Genomic DNA, 17861 nt, shown 5'->3' on the forward strand with positions numbered 1-17861 from the left:
ACTTTTCCTTATTTGACAACTTTTTCAATATTTGACATTATTTTGACATATTTCTCCTTTCTTGCTCCAAATGATATGTAGGATCTCCAATCCATGAAATGGAATGTAAAAACATCATGGAGGACAAGATAGGTTAAAAATCATATCTTCCTAATGCATTAATGGTCCTAGATCCATAACCCCTAACACAAGCAACACTAAACAAGCAAACCAAAAAACTCCTAGAATGGATGAAACCTAGCCAACTCCTCCTAGTAGCAAACAAAAACATGATTTAGAAAGGTCCAAACTCACACTCCTAACTTGGATAGAGTTAATACATGCCAATATCAAAATTAGCAATTAAAAAAAGGTTTGATAAGGTGCTTCTGGACCATCGGTCATCACAATTTATGAGTATTCCTTAATTTTGGTGGGGGGCATGTAGCATTTCTCACAATTTGAGCACGGGTGTCTTTCAAACCTTCCTTTTGACTTCCAGATGTAGGTGATGCCATTTTCAACTAGGGTTTTGAATCAATACAACTTCACAAAACAACTGAGTTTTCTTTGCAAACTTTACTTCTTCTCACAAATACCAATAGCGCATTGTTGAATCACAATTTTTTTGGCACAAATTGCTCTATCGATCACCTTTGAATCACTTTGTAGGTTGTATGATCATTGGGTGAGTAAAAATTATCAACAAAATTCACTATATAGTATCAAATGATCAAATTAGTTCTTCAATAAATGATTCGTACAATGGTTGGTGCAATACAACTACCTCAACCTTAACAATACCTTCCTTCTTTCTAGTCATCCTATTTCGCAACTAGATTTTACCCAAAATTTTCAGTTGCAAAATATCCAACAAATAGTTTTTTGGCGACTATGCTAGGAGATGATGTAATATCCTCCCCTGATTTGAACTTTGACTTGCAGAAATTTAACTTAAGGAATATTGTCAAACACTTTGTATGCAAACTCATAAAGCTCATTTCCTCAATAAATTGCTTTCCAATGAGTAGATTTACGAACAACTATGAAGTGACATTAAAATGCATAATACACATCATAACATTTTCACAAACACTTGGCACACATTCAATAGTATATGAAAACTTTGGAAACTCTTTCAATCTGCTAATAAAGGGTGATTTTTAAATGTAGATGTGCACTTATAGCTTCCTTAAAGGCTGAAACAACTATTCAGACTTGTATTTAACAATAATTATGCAAAATATCAAAATTTGACAGAAGAAACCTGCAAATTAGTTGCCGTAGTATTTTGCAGATGTAGTCGGCCAGCCCTCCAAACTTCTAATCAGCCAAAAAAACAAGTAAACTTGATACCAACAGTGTTCATGCCGTACTGTAGCAAAATACTGTTCATGCCGACTGTAGCAAAATACTGTTCATGCGGCACTATAGCAATAACTAACTTCAGATCTGCACCTCAAACCCTTGTAAATTTCTTTATGCAAATGCCCCAAATGAAACCCAGTGTGTTTCCTAAAGTGAAAACACCCTTGATCCTCCTGACTGTGTCTTCCAACAGCGAAGAGAATGCTAGCAAAGAGGGATTCCGTCCTCCAAGCCCGATAATCAAATATCCAGCAACATAACATTAATCTTCATCCAAGCATACAAAAAAAAAGCTCTTCCATTTCTTTTATAGTGTTCTCACAAGAGCTCAATCCTTCATTTTCTCAATGTGGGATAAAACATAACTCCCTTTATGTACCTTATGTCTCCAATGTGTTATAAAAATAAAGGGAACTCTTTTAATTTAAATATTTTCCACAAACTATAGTCTATGCATTAATAAAGTTAAATATTTAAATTTAACTTTATAAAATGGCTTTATCAATGCATAACAAATCTTATCAATGATAAATAAGTCTTCCTATTGATTTTAAACAATTACCATCGACATACCACTGTGACTAAATGTCCGGCCATGTCCAAGATGACTTACTATAAATAATAAGTATGCCCAAAGTTGCCTCAGAACGCCTCAGAAAGACCTGCAACTGAAACTGTCTAGGCCAAATGGCCTCTAAGCCCCTTTAATGTCCTAGTTAGCCTACGGGACTATGGGGAAATAGGCTAATGACAACATCATGCTATGAATGCTAGAAAGGGGACATTACAGTCTGCCCTTCCCAAAATTGCTTGTCCTCAAGCAATTTCAGCTCTGGATGCTGCAATATTTGCTCATTTTCCCAAGTAGCATCCTCGACAGGTAGGTTCCTCCACTTCACTAGATACTCCCTGATAGTCCTCCTACGAAGCACCTTCTCCCTAGAGTCAAGTATGGCCTTGGGAACCAAGATAAGCTTTCCCTCATCATCAAGAGGTGGCAATACTACTGAAGGCACCACATTGTGAACCAATGCCTTCTTAAGGCGTGACACATGGAACACATTATGCACTTTACTATCTGCAGGCAACTCCAACTCATAAGCTACTTCACCTACTCTCCTGATTACTTTGAACGGTCCATAGTAGCGTGGTTTCAATTTCTCTGCTCCACTCTTCTTGAGAGAGGACTGCCTATACGGTTGTAACATGAGGTACACCACATCTCCCAACTCAAAAGAACTCTCAACCCTGTGCTGATCAGCATATTGCTTTTGCTGATTTTGTGCCTTTTACAAATTTTCCTTAAAGGATCGCATAATGTCCTGAAACTCCTGCAAAGTATCCTTGGCCTTAGGCACCCTGCTTTCCCCAAATAACAAATCTAAAAAATTAGGAGCATCATACCCGTACAGTGCCATAAAAAGGGACATTTGAATAGACATATGGAAAGAGGTATTATAGCAGTACTCCCCTAGATGTAGCCACTTCACCCAAGCCTTCTGCTCTCCTGCAATGTAGTTTCGAAGGTACCCGTCAACCCATTTGTTCACTATCTCTGTCTGCCCATCAGTTTGGGGGTGGTAGCTGGTACTCAGAGTGAGCTCTGTTCCACATAACGTGAACAAAATTCTGCCAAAAGTGGCTCATAAATCTGTTGTCTCTATCACTGACTATGCTCCATGGTATCCCATGTAGTCTGAATACCTCTCGAAAAAATAGTTCTACTGTTTGTGCTGCTGAATATGTAGACGAAATTGCAAAGAAATGTGCAAATTTTGTCAATCTGTCTACCACAACAAAGATACAATCCCAACCCTGTGCCTTGGGGAGGCCTGTGATAAAATCCATGGAAATGCTATCCCACTTCTTCTTTGGTATGGGTAGGGGTTGTAGTAAACCACTCGGAAAAGAATGTTCCTGTTTGTTCTGCTGACACACAGGGCATTCCCTAACAAACCAAAGCACCTCTAATTTGAGTCCTTTCCAAGTGAAGCGCTCTCTCACCTGCCGATATGTCTTAAAGAATCTGGGATGTCCTGCCATTGGTGAATCATGAAATGCCCTCAAAATCTTCTGCTTCATAGCAGACCCGGGTACTAAATAAATCCTTTCCTTGTAGATGATCAGATCATTTACGACAGTGTATCGACTATCTTGAATAGCTCCCTCAATAATGCTAGATGCCCAACTATCCTTAGCATATTCTGCCAAGATCATCTCTCTCCAATCATCCATGACTATCCCAACAACAAGCAAATGAGGCCTTCTAGATAAAGCATCTGCAACAATATTTTTCTTCCCTTTGACATAGGCTATGTCGAAATCATAGGCCTGTAATTTACTCACCCATTTCTATTGCCTGTCATTAAGGTCCTTCTGTCCAAGGAAATGTTTCAAGCTATTATGATCTATTTTTACTGTGAATCGACTTCCCACTAAGTACTGCCTGAACTTAGCTAGTGCGTGCATGATTGCTAGCATCTCTTTGTAGTAGATGTTGTAGGTTCTCTCCACACCTCATAATTTTCTACTCTCATATGGGATGGGATGTTTGTCTTGCATGAGAATAGCTCCTATGCCCTCTCCCGAGGCATCACACTGCAGCTCAAAAGGCCTGGTGAAATCTGGAATGGCTAAAATAGGCCATGTACTCATCAGCTCCTTAAACCTGTCAAAACAATCCTGAGCCCTCTCTGACCACTTGAAACTATCTTTTCGTGTCAAATTTGTAAGTGGTGCTGCTATCTATGAAAATCCCTTCAAAAATTAGCGGTAGAACCCACAAAGCCCGAGAAATCCCTTGAGTTGTGAAGTGTTCCTTGGTGGTGGCCAATCCAGAATGGCCCTGATCTTGTCTGGGTCAACCCGAACACTTCCTGCACTAATAATATGCCCTAGATAGAGCAACTCTGTCATCCCAAACTCACATTTACTCATCTTGGCATATAATGACTCCCTCTCTAGAATACTGAGCACTGTATCAATATGCTTCAAATGTTCCTCCCAAGTATGGTTGTATATCAGTATATCATCAAAAAATATCAACACAAACTTCCTCAACTGATCTCTGAACACTCTATTCATATAGGACTAGAAAGTGGCAGGGGCATTTTTCAACCCAAAGGACATGACTAAGAACTCAAAATGTCCATAGTGGCATCTAAAAGCTGTCTTCTCCACATCCACCTCTCTAACCCGTATCTGATGGTAGCCAGATCTCAAATCAATCTTGGAGAAGTAGCATGCACCATGCAATTCATCAATAAGCTCATCGATACGCGGGATAGGGTATCGATTCTTGATTGTCTTCTTGTTTAGCTCCCTATAATCAATGCACATCCTCATTGTACCATCCTTCTTCTTCACCAATACTACTGAAGAAGCGAAAGGACTTTTTCTTTCCCGTATGTGCCCCATGTCAATCAACTCCTTAATTGCCTTTTCTATTTCATCCTTATATCTCTTCGGATGGTAGTAAGGTGTGATGATAACTGGCTTAGCCCCTTCCTCTAATTCAAAAACATGCTCGATTCCCCTATCTGGGGGTCTCCCTGGAGGTATCTCACCAAACACCTTAGTATGTTTGGTTATTATTTTTTGTACATCAGGTGGATACTCTAGTTTATGTTGCTCTGTCATCTCAGGCATTACTCTAAACTCTGCTGCCCACTGCACTTGATCATGTCTAAAGAAACTCTACATCCGCTTGAGTGACACCACTCGAAGTCTCCCATCTGACAAACCTCTGAGCACTATCTTCTTACCATTTGCCTCAAACCTCATTTCCATTTTCTCAAGGTTAAATGTAAATTCTACCAGAGACTTCATCCAGTTCATCCCAAGCACCATATCCTGATCACCACTGTTGACCACAAAGAAATCTCCTGTCATGTCATAATCTCCCAAACGAAGCTGCAAGTTGGAGATTTTCTTGGTACATTCAATTTTGAAGCCATCAGACACCATCACCTTAAATCCCCTATGCTCCTCTGTATGTAGCCCTCTGCGTGTCACAAACTTCTCATCAATGAAGTTATGTGTCACCCCTGTATCAATGAGTGCCACAACTCTCTGTCCATCCAAGGTTCCCCTAACTCTGAAAGTGATAGCCTCCTGTATACTTGACAACTGAGCTATCGTGCTATCACCATGTGCTTCCTCCTGTGAAGAACTATCATCATCTCCATCTGATTTGGATGACTGCTTTGAATCTCCATCTACTGACTCTTCGGCTAAAAAGTACTCCATCTGCTTAGCTTTTGCTTTCAATGGACACTTATGTGACAAATCCCAAGGCTCCCTGCAATAAAAACAAAGCTTCTTCTTCCTGAGATCATTAAGTGTCTCATTGTCCAACGTCTTACTTTCCTCCTTAGCTGGCTGAACCTCTTTATGAAAAGGTTTCCTGTCCTTATCTTTCCTTGAAGGGAAACTCTTTGCCTAGAATTTATTTTTTGAAGATGAAGAGGAATCCATGTCACGAGCTTTCTTAATGGCTTCCTGCAAAGTGGGAGGGTTGAGAGCTTTAATCCACTCTCTCAACGGATCAGCTAACCCATCCATAAATAGAACTAGTATCCTCCGTTCAGATACATCTGTTACTAACACTGCAAGTTTCTGAAACTCTGAAATGTATGTTTCCAATGATCCCCACTGTTTAAGCTGAGCTAACTCCTTGAAATGGAGTTTTGGATCCTTCCTATCAAAACGTTCAATCAGCCTCTCTGTAAACTCCACATATGATGTAATGTGTGCATGTCCCATAGTGACCATACCATGATGCCACCACTCGTGTGCTAACCCATCCAAATGAATTGCTGCATACTTAATAGCTTCTTCCTCAGGCATAGGGTTCAATTGAAAGTATGTGTCAAGCTTTTGAACCTAAGCTCTTGCTGTAGAATTTCCTGAGCCATCATAATATGGTAACTCAAGTCTCCCTACTTTCTTCCATAGCTCATAGCTCTGGTTCCTGTCATGTCCACGTGGCATATGTTTCATCCACACATCCATATACTCCCTAAAGGTAATTGCAGTAGTAAAATCTGGCCCTCCGGCTTCCCAATCTCTCCTCAACTAGTCTTGTATATCAATAATCTGGGGCTCTGGTACGAGCTGCTCTAGAGCTCTAGGAGGAAATGTAGGAATCATGGGCCTTGAACTCACTGTCCTAGCTCGCTGGGGTGCATGACCGAAATTTTTCCCAACTTGTTCATCTCCATTATGTGTCCCATCCTGATCATTTCCATTCTGATTGTTACCATTCTGATTATTTCCTCCACCCATGTTAGCATTCAACCCCATTTGACGAGCCATCATCTGCATCATAAGATCCAATCTCTGATTCTGTTCCTGTGCCCTTTGTTCTGCTACTCACTTACCCTATACCAAGGTCTCTAATAACTGTAAGAATCTTTCCTCTCCAGGCTCTGGACCGACATTCCTGCCTCCACCTAATCTTGTATTCCTATCATCTTGATCACCCATATTGTTGTCTTGATCAAAGAATACCTCTGCTATGTCTGTATGACTAGATTCTATACCCCCCTATACGGATGAACTAGACTATTTGCTTTGCAGGTCTAAACTCCTACTTTGTGTTGCTCTGGTATTGTGGAAATTATAAGGCCCCTGTCGCATGCTCAAACATAAATGCTCTGATTTTTAGTGTTTTGACATTTCATCAAACACTTTCCCCTCTATCCGCCAATTCCAAATTTCCTATAAGACCTCCACAGGATGGCAGGACTTATAGCTCTGATACCACTGTAATATTCTCCCCTGATTTGAACTTTGACTTGCAGAAATTTAACTTAAGGAATATTGTCAAACACTTTGTATGCAAACTCATAAAGCTAATTTCCTCAATATATTGCTTTCTAATGAGTAGATTTACGAACAACTATGAAGTGACATTAAAATGCATAATACACATCATAACATTTTCACAAACACTTGGCACACATTCAATAGTATATGAAAACTCTAGAAACTCTTTCAATCTGCTAATAAAGGGTGATTTTTAAATGTAGATGTGCACTTACAGCTGCCTTAAAGGCTGCAACAACTATTCAGACTTGTATTCAACAATTATTATGCAAAATATCAAAATTTGACAGAAGAAACCTGGAATTAGTTGCCGTAGTATTTTGCAGATGTAGTTGGCCAGCCTTCCAAACTTCTAATCAGCCGAAAAAATAAGTAAACTTGATACCAACAGTGTTCATGCCGTACTGTAGCAAAATACTGTTCATGCCGACTGTAGCAAAATACTGTTCATGCGGCACTATAGCAATAACTAACTTCAGATCTGTACCTCAAACCCTTGTAAATTTCTTTATGCAAATGCCCCAAATGAAACCCAGTGTGTTTCCTGAAGTGAAAACACCCTTGATCCTCCTGACTGTGTCTTCCAACAGCGAAGAGAATGCTATCAAAGAGGGATTTCGTCCTCCAAGCTCGATAATTAGATATCCAACAACATAACATTAATCTTCATCCAAGCATACAAAAAAAAAGCTCTTCCATTTCTTTTATAGTGTTCTCACAAGAGCTCAATCCTTCATTTTCTCAATGTGGGATAAAACATAGCTCCCTTTATGTACCTTATGTCTCCAATGTGTTATAAAAATAAAGGGAACTCTTTTAATTTAAATATTTTCCACAAACTATAGTCTATGCATTAATAAAGTTAAATATTTAAATTTAACTTTATAAAATGGCTTTATCAATGCATAACAAATCTTATCAATGATAAATAAGTCTTCCTGTCAATTTTAAACAATTACCATCGACATACCACTGTGACTGAATGTCTGGCCATGTCTAAGATGACTTACTATAAATAGTAAGTATGCCCAAAGTTGCCTCAGAACCCCTCAGAAAGCCCTGCAACTGAAACTGTCTAGGCCAAATGGCCTCTAAGCCCCTTTAATGTCCTAGTTAGCCTATGGGACTGTGGGGAAATAGGCTAACGACAACATCATGCTATGAATGGTAGAAAGGGGACATTACAGATGACATGTATTTAGAGCCTCATGCTTTCATTTGAAGCATACTCGTGTCCCTTTTTCATGGCAAATATTCATTGTAATTTTATTTCTTGTAATTATTTCATGCTTTTACTAAGGACATGTAAATGGGCCAAGGTCTTTGGGGAAATGCTTTTGGATTTTTGAATCTAGCTCCACCTCTATATGATCTTCCTGATGGCTCATGAAAGAATTTTTCCAATTTATTTTGATGATGATGAACAAAATCTCGATGAACATATTTGCTTATTTCTACATTCCATGCAATGTTCATGTTGTTGAATACAAGGACATGTCTATAAGGTTGTTTGTGAAAACACTATAAGGTATGGGTCATTGATTGGTTTTACCATTTACCACATGTATTATCACAAGATGGGATACTCTCGAAGCCAAGTTTGAGGAAAAGGTTCAAGCCTCCTGAAGATGCTCATGCATTATTGGACAAACTTTCTCAACTGAAGAATTTATCTCACATGCCTATGCATGAATTTGTTGCTCATTTCAACAAATTGACATGTAGAATTCCAATTGTTGCTCAACCTACAACTACCAATTTGAAGTGTTTCTTTTTCAATGCTCAAATTGCCAAAGCTAGTTTTCTATTAAGGAGAGAAGCCTTGAATACTCTTGTAGCAACATAGATATTGGTAATTGAAATTGAACTTGTTGGTAAGATAAGAATCAAAGCAAGAGGATTTGAAGAAAGCTATCATTCTTCAAATTCATCTTTGACTGCAAGGATGGATCCTATAGTGCAAAGGTTAGAAAATGAGTTATTTTCCCTCAAAAAGAAAGTAGTTGAAGGCATGTTCTTCATTCCTTAAGAAGATGTACAAAGGAGGTCTTTTCTAACTATTCATGTCATAGTTCTATTGTTGAGAATAGACAAACATTAGTTTCACCAACAAAGAAGTTTGGATTTGAGGAACCATTAATGAAGAAAAAATGAAGCATCTTGTATCTGAAGCTAGTGATCTTGTTATCTCTTGTAGGAAAGAGAAGAAGACATAGTTGGAATCTCTCATATCTATTGCATAGTCTTAAAAGACCAAAGATGAAAATATAAGGAAGAAATAAAAATTCTTCAAATAATGATGTGATAAAAGTGGGCATACAATAAAGTTCTAATAAAGATGAAAATGATGTGTTTGTGTCTCAAGGTCATGAACTTGGGAACACTTTGCATAAATATTCTACCCTAGAGCTTGAAAAGGAATTTCTAATAAATAGTAAAAACTTTCCAAGTCAAAATTTTGTGAGCAATATGTTGAGGCTGGTGTTGGAATTAACAATGGGAAAGTAAACTCTGGGGGGGGAAGGGTGGTTAATCAACACTTCAAAACTTTAACCATAAAAACATTCACCACACATCCATCTCAAAGATTTTCATGTTAATTGAAATAACTAGTTAGATATGTCCATCCATTGCATGAAATAAATAACATATGACACAACAAGTTTGTTACCTAGAAACCCTCCAATGAGAAGGTAAAACTGGAGTGGGGATGACACCCACACATCTTTACTATTACAACTATAAAGTGTAGCCATTTAAGGTTACAATAAGTTTGACCATACACTATGATCTACCCTATGAAAGGTCTTCCTTGTTAAATGCTTACAAAGATTGTTAGGTCTCACCCTATTAAAGGATTTAAACACCTAGCTATAAGTGTGCCTTGTTAAAGGACTTAAACTTGCAATAAAACAAGTACTTGGTTAAGAGAATTACACAAAATTCTACTAGAACTTGAAATCTATCAAGGCTATTCTACTAAGATTTATACTGAGTCACTTGTTAGAATGTTTTAGCATTAATCCTTTAGATAGCACTTCTCTACCAGATATAAGATCTTCTCTTTCCTAATGTGTACTTGATGTTAAGGTTAACCTCAGACAAAAATAACAATTACATAAAAATGTAACCAATACCAAAAAATAATAGATTGCACATAAGAAAACATGAGACACCAAGATTTAATGTCGTTCACCCAACCCCTGGGCTACGTCCACCAACAACAAGTACAATATTATTATGATCTAGTGATTACAACCTAATTACAATCAGTAATCCCTTTCAACTCAATATTGCTGCAAGAACCAATTTTTACTTCACAGATTATGAAAATCCCTAACCATAAGCTTTTTTATACAAGCTTTTTTCTACTTACAAAATTAGGGCTAGAACATGTCGTCCAATAGGAAAAATAGTAGCTGATGCCTTTAACAATATAAGGTCATTTTTGGCTTTGAGGGTGGTGCCCCTGAAAAATCTTGTGGGGGCTTTGCCCCTCAACCCCACCCTATACTGTGATAGGGAGTGCACCTAGGGCATTGCCCTAGGACCCCACAGGGGCATTGCCCCTTAACCCCGTCTTGGGGGCACTGCCAATATGGGGACAAAATTGTATTGAATAAACCTATGAGTCTGATTAGGCTCCACTTGGACACTGATCATAGTACCACTAAACTTGTAGCTCCCATTGGAATATATCGAACCACTTGAACTCTACTGTTCTTTTATTTTGTTCAGTCTACAAGATCAACCAAAGCTAAAGAGGAGTTCAACTTCTCCCTTGTCACTACCTTTGTAAACATATCTACTAGATTTTCATCTATATGTATCTTGTCTAGCTTTAACTATCCATCATCCAATAATGACTGAATGAAGTGGTACCACAACTATATGTGTGTTTTTTTTTAATGTAGAGCCAAATTCTTGGCAAGATGAATGGCACTCTAACTATTTGTAAACAAATAATTATCGTTCTAAAAATTTCCCAACTCTTCCATGAAGAACCAAAGCCATATCATCTCCTTGGCTACCTTTGTAGCAACAAAATACTCTTGCCTCTATAGTGGATAAAGCATTAACCTTCTATGACATAGAAACCCAACTCACTGCTACCCCACCAATAGTAATTACATAACCTGTAGTACTCTGCTTGGTATCAATATCCCCTACCAAATTTGAGTCAGCATATCCTTGTAAAGTAATAGTAGAGCCTCCAAAGTGTAAACACTTACTAGATGTTCTTCTCAAATATATAATCCATTTGACTACATTCCAATGCTCAATTCTTTGATGACTCATATACCTGCTAACGACTCCCACTGCATGTGTAATATCTGGCCTTGTACATACCATAGCATACATTAATCTTCCTACAACTAAAGCATAAGGTACCTTAGACATCTTATCTGCCAAAGATAGATTAAAAACCACTAAAATTGCAAAAAAAAATTGTTTTGTCATCTTTTTGGTTTAGTTATCTCTGTAGACTTAACTGTCATCTCTGCCTCTCAACTAGTGTTTTTGCCTCTAAACTGGTGTCTCTACTTCATAAACTATCATCTCCACCTAGTACTCTATCATCTCCTAAGACTAGTATATTTTCATCTACATTGTTGGCAGGCTTTACTCTATCATTTCATTAAATTGTCATCTCGAAGATAAATGTTTTGTCATTTGTGCTGTGGGTAGTGAAAGAGTCAACATTGTTAGCATTTTGTCATCGACGATATTTTGTCATCTTTGAAGCTTTGTCGCGTGCGATGTTCTGTCATCTCTAAAGTTTTGTTGTATATTAAAAAATTACAAAAAAAGTTAAAATAAATTTTCCCATAGTAAAGCGTTCATTTTGGAGTTTTTTTTTGTGAGACTAATCAAGTCGTTTATGGTAGCATTTGTAGATTGAAGCATTCTAGAAACAACTAACCATGTTTCTTGTAGGTTTTCCTTCAATTTTTTTTTTTTTTTGGAAATAAAATTGAATGCTTAAACATTTTTCTTTGAATGCATGTTGCTCTTAATTGGATAAATCAAACACACTCTTGAATGCCTTGAAGCTAAAACAATCCAAAACTCAATCTTGAATGCCTTAAGGGAACTTACAATCTATCATTGGAATGAATGCGCTAAACTCAATCTTGAATGCCATGGATTAAAAACTACATTTTTTTCATTGGAAAGAATACTAAAATATACTCTTGAATTCCCTAAAGAGAACACATCTTTCATTGGAATGCACACTAGTGAATACACTTTTCAATGCATAAAGGTCGAAGAAAAATGCTATGATACACATCTCAATTTGGGTTTAAAATGAATCTCATCAAATCTTGAATGCTTAAGGATCAAAGAACATTACAATGAAAATTTTCATTTTGTGCTTAAAATGAACACTCACTCAATCTTGAATGCATAAAGTAATTGACTCTTTCCTTATTGAATTTCTTATGTTGATGATGCTCTCTTTTCTTATGCTGGCAAAATCTCAATTTCTATTATGTTGACAATGTTGTCAAGTTGGAAAGAATATTGTATGCTATAAACATGAGTGGCTTTAAGAGTAGATTAAAAAATCTAAAGCCCCATTGGGAAAGAACAAGTGTCTTTTAATCCCAAGACCACTTACATATTCACTCCTCTCATGCCTTTGAGTAATCTTGAGTGCACAAGAAATAAATGGCCTTGTTTTACACTTTTTAGGAGGTGGGCTTGGGAATTTCATTACCCCTTGGGATGACCTCAACTCTAGTGTTCTAGTGGAGTATAAATATTAGAAGGTGAATCGAAAGACACCTCTCTTGGAAGTAAAATCTTGTCACTCTTGGGTAAGCCCCAAATAACTGTATACCTTTGGGAAGTGAAGATGAAGGTTTGGGTTACCATCTCCTCTTAGCTATGCAGCATTATTTTCTTTCATCTATAGATTTTGGCCTCATATACCTTGTGTATATCAAGGACACCCCTAGTTAAGCTTGTATATCCTAGTCAAAACCTTATAGGATTGTTGGTGTGTTTGACATGTTAAGTGTTCAAAAAAACCTCCCCATTTGAAGGGGACACACGTCATCATATCCCACTCCATTATATTATTCTATTCTATTATATGATCTCATCATTCCTTCCATTCCACTACATGATCCTCTTTTAAGTCAAGATCAAAGTACCCCTTCATTTGCCTTTCATGATCCCACCCCATCTCAAGATCCTATTATCCCTCATAATCCCCCTTATGATCCTAATCCTCCACATGACCTTATCACAACTATCCAATCCACTCATGAACCTCATACAAATGGACTTGCATCTGGTATTGAAAATGACAAGTATCCAATTGATGAAATAATGTCTCAAGATGTTGGTACACCTTTCACTCCTTCCAAATAAAAAATTTCTCCATTCAAATATAAATGTTCCCATCATCCATATTCCAAGTCCATTTTGGGCCCTTATATCCATATTCCCATGCCTTCCTCATTTCCATCCATTTTGGGACCCTTATGTTCCAAAGCCAAACCCTTCATCCCTTCCATCCATTTTGGGTCCTTAGATACATCTATCTACCATATCCAATTTTTTTGCTTCGTCCCCTCCTGCTCCTAGTAAAGATCAACAATGAAATAGATCCATGAATTCCTTCTAATATTCCCCATCCATAATTTCACCCATAAGCTCTCCATCCCATTTTTCCTCATACTATCGTACCATTTCCAATGGAAGCAAATTGGATGCCAAAGATAAAGAGAATAAATCCAAATATTCACCAAAATTCAAGGATCAACATGTCCCCTCTAAAAGACATGTTCAAGAAAAGAAACATATGATCCCAAAAAAACGCAAAAGGCCACAAAGGCTCAAAATAAAAAATGCAAAAGTCATGTTGATTCCAAAGCTACTTAATGAAGCAATGAATCTTAAAGAAAACTTCAAAATAGCATCCAATTTCACTAATCCAAAGGCTTCCCTCATTTATAAATCATCCAAGATTTCATTTTTTAGTTCCATTTTGGGTCCTTATGTACCCAAATCCACATCCTAAATCCATCACCTTATGTACCCAAATCCACCATCCTAAATACATCATCTCTTTCATCAATTTTGGGTCCCTATATCCCAAAATTCAAACTTTCTCCTACATATCCTCTAAATTTTTCTCCTTTTCATCATCCTTCAAGGTGTGTGTGAATGATGATCTTTCCACCTCCTTCATCCACTCATTCACAAGTCTTCCAACCTAGCATCAATCAACCATGTCTTCCAACCACTCCACCCCCTTAGTCCAAACTTTTTCATAAGTCCTTGAATTTCATTTTCCAATCCATTTCATCCTTCTTTTCACTATCCTACCATAATTTATGAGAAAATAGTAAAAATTCCTTGAAAATAAAAAAGAAAGAGAAATAAATATCAAGGGATACCATCCATAGAAATAGATGCTTGAGTCCTCCCTCCATTTCCCTATTATATATCCACCATATTTTGAATTCATATATCTATCCATTCACTTGTTTGCTTCCAATTGCACTTTACATTGGGGATGAGATCCATATTTATATATCTTCCATATTTCCATCATCCTTTTCCATCTTTGATCTTGACTATCATTTTCCTTCCATCCATCCATCCTTGAATCCTTGCATATTATCCACACACTATCCTACATAATCCCACCATCCATTCACATATTTGATCTTGACATCCTATCCATGTCTTGAATCCCATAGTCCTTGACATTTTCCTTGTTGCTATCCTTCATCCTTATGCCTACATACTTACATCATTCTTTCATATGTCCTTGGTTTTGGTTACCCCATCCATTTCACCCTTTTCATGTCCCACATTTCATCCATACTCTTCATATGATTATCCCTATTTCATACCCTCCCTCCCATATCCCATACTCCTTCCACTTTCATGCCTATGATCATGAACAATACTAGAGGGACAACAATAGAATGTTCACACATGCTTTCAAACATACACATTCCTTCCCTTCCTCCATACAATAGCATCCACACCATCTTTCCATGTTCACACATACTTTCCCACCATATTTCCTTCCATTTTCCTATCCTTGGTATGGGGCATATGAACTCCTTTTAAACATAGTCCTTGGCTCCCCATTGTCTTATACCATATCGTTTGGTCCCCCATATCCTTTCACCTTTCATTTCATCCATTTAAAATTCCTTGGATCTCCCTTGTCAATGGTCCCAATCTCATCCTTTTTATCAATTCAATCAATTTATTTCTCCTCTAATCTAATCATATTCCCTTCTAATCATTTGATACAAATCTATTTCCATAATCAATTCCTTCATTTTTTCCATCTATTTGTATATACCTTGATCAAATTTCTAGTCTTCCATTAAACAAACTTTTCTCTAAAGAACATTTATAACTTTCTCTCTTGCATTCCCCTTCCATTCCAATTCAATTCATCCATCATCTCATCATATCTTATCCAAATTCTTCTATTCATCATCTAATCTCATGAGACAACTTCATCCCATCAAATTGAGCTTATCAAAAAAATGATTGCAAACAAACTTACACAAGTTCACACTGAGACTAAATGATTTGAGAACCTTGTTCCTTTCACACCATTTCTAGTGAACAATCACAAACATTTCAATACATTTTAATCAAACAATCAATTTTTTCCTTACAGGATGAATCCTTCCTATAGAGGCTTAACAAATTCACCATCAAAATAAAATTCATGGCAAGAACTATGGACTAAATGACTACTTGGTCATAAAGTCTTTTTGTTGAATTTATCTTTGTGTATCAGTGAGAACCTTCTCAAGTGTGCCTCGATCTTCAATATCTTGGTATCATTTGAATGACATAACCTCACTAGTACATTTGGGGGTCATTTTCAACCAAAATTTTTGATCAAAGGCCATATTGGCCTATCATTTCATTTTTTTTTAGTTTTTATCCTCGTGTTGGTCAAAATTTTGACCAAACTAGGGTTTTATGCCTAAGTTGGTTGAAATTTTGACCAATGTTGGTTCATAACTAAAAAAATGAAGAAAATTTCTACGAGAGCTTTTAGAGGTAAAATGTTTGAACACTAATTTTTTTGTAGTGGCTGAGCGGGGAACAAAGATAATGCTTCAAGATGCTTAGTGTGCTTTTGTTTAAATTCACCCACCTAAACTTGCCCTTTTCATCTTCACCCACCATTTGTGAGTGTTTGCTATTGCTGATCAGGGAATACATTTATAATAGGCTGCAATTTAGGTATTTGTCATTCTGGACCAAGAATATCTTTAGCGAGTTCCATTTTTCATTTCTAGATTGATCTCCTTGCCCTTTTTTTAAATGTATTTTCCTCATATCTTGTGTCAATTGTGCATATTTTATGAGATAACTTGAGCAAATTGTAAGCAAATTGTGTGTTGTTGCTTCATGATAAGGTTTCAATTCATGGTGCCCTTATGTTTGCTATTGCTATAGTTTGACTTGTTGTAAATATTATCATGATTTTCTTGCTTGGTCATGGCCATGATCATGATCATAGTCATGGCCATAGTCACAGTAAAGGGCATGATCATCATAATCAAGGGCATGATCATGTTGAGAAGGCTAAGCATGACCATAATCCTAAAGTTAAGCATGCTCATGAACATGCCCATAATCACAAAGATGTCAATGAATGCGGTGCTCATGAACATGGCCACCATGACTATGACAAAATGGACCTGTCTGAACCTTTTCTTCATGATGTATAAGGTGTCGAGCATTCAAATCATGATCATAATGCCCATTCAGAGGGGATAGTGTTACTTTGAATCATGATGTGGCAAGAAAAGAGAAAGATGGTCATTCAGGGTTCAATATAATGTGCAAGGTGCCTACCTTCATGTTTTGGGGGATTTGATTCAAAGCATTGGTGTCATGATTGGAGGAGCAATCATTTGGATATATCTCCAATTACAAATTATTGATTTGATATGTACACTTTTCTTCTCATTAGTTGTACTGGTAACCACTATAAAGACATTGAGAAGTGCATTGGAGGTTTTGATGGAGAGTACACCCCATGAGATAGATGCTAAAGAGCTTGAAGAAGGGTTGTGTTGAATTCTTGGTATTTTATTGCAGTTGGGAAAATCTTACTCATATGCCATGTGAGGATTTTGGTAGATGAAAATGCTAAAATGGTTTTTCATAGGGTAAAAGCCTATATTGAGAATGAGTACAAAATTAGTCATATCACCATACAGATTGAGAGAGAGATTTGATAGACATTTATGTGTATGAATATCATCTTTTTATCTGTGATGGTTCCATATTTAATTGTGGTTCTTGTTCACATACTTTGGTTTTCCTCCACGTTAGAACTTGCATTTGATTTGAAATTAAAAAGATGGGAAATGTGCCCTGCTACTGGGGAAATTTCAATAGCTATTTGCATGATCATTTCATTGGATGTCTATGTTTTTAATTCATATTATTCTGCAACTTGAATATGTAGACCATGCTTTGTTGGAGATTGACACACAAGTAGGAAGTAGATGCAATTTAAAAACTCACTAAAAAGCATTGTTCCATTGTGAACATGATTTTTATAATGAATATGTTAATGCCACATGCTGCATTCTCTAGTTTTGAAGTTCATTTACATAAAGAGTTCATATTTATACAATGCATTATTTGTTACTAAGGTAGGAAAAGATGTG

At 37.0% G+C, this 17861-nt stretch overlaps 1 pseudogene; it reads left to right on the top strand.

Moving 5' to 3' along the window:
* Nucleotides 1–17423, top strand: part of LOC149570424 (metal tolerance protein A1 pseudogene) — a 54254-nt pseudogene extending 36831 nt beyond the window's left edge.
* Nucleotides 17424–17861: the final 438 nt, after the last annotated feature.

Source organism: Cupressus sempervirens, chromosome 3 (assembly GCF_028749045.1).
Source record: "Cupressus sempervirens isolate cs-2001-9-10 chromosome 3, ASM2874904v1, whole genome shotgun sequence".
Taxonomy (NCBI): domain Eukaryota; kingdom Viridiplantae; phylum Streptophyta; class Pinopsida; order Cupressales; family Cupressaceae; genus Cupressus; species Cupressus sempervirens.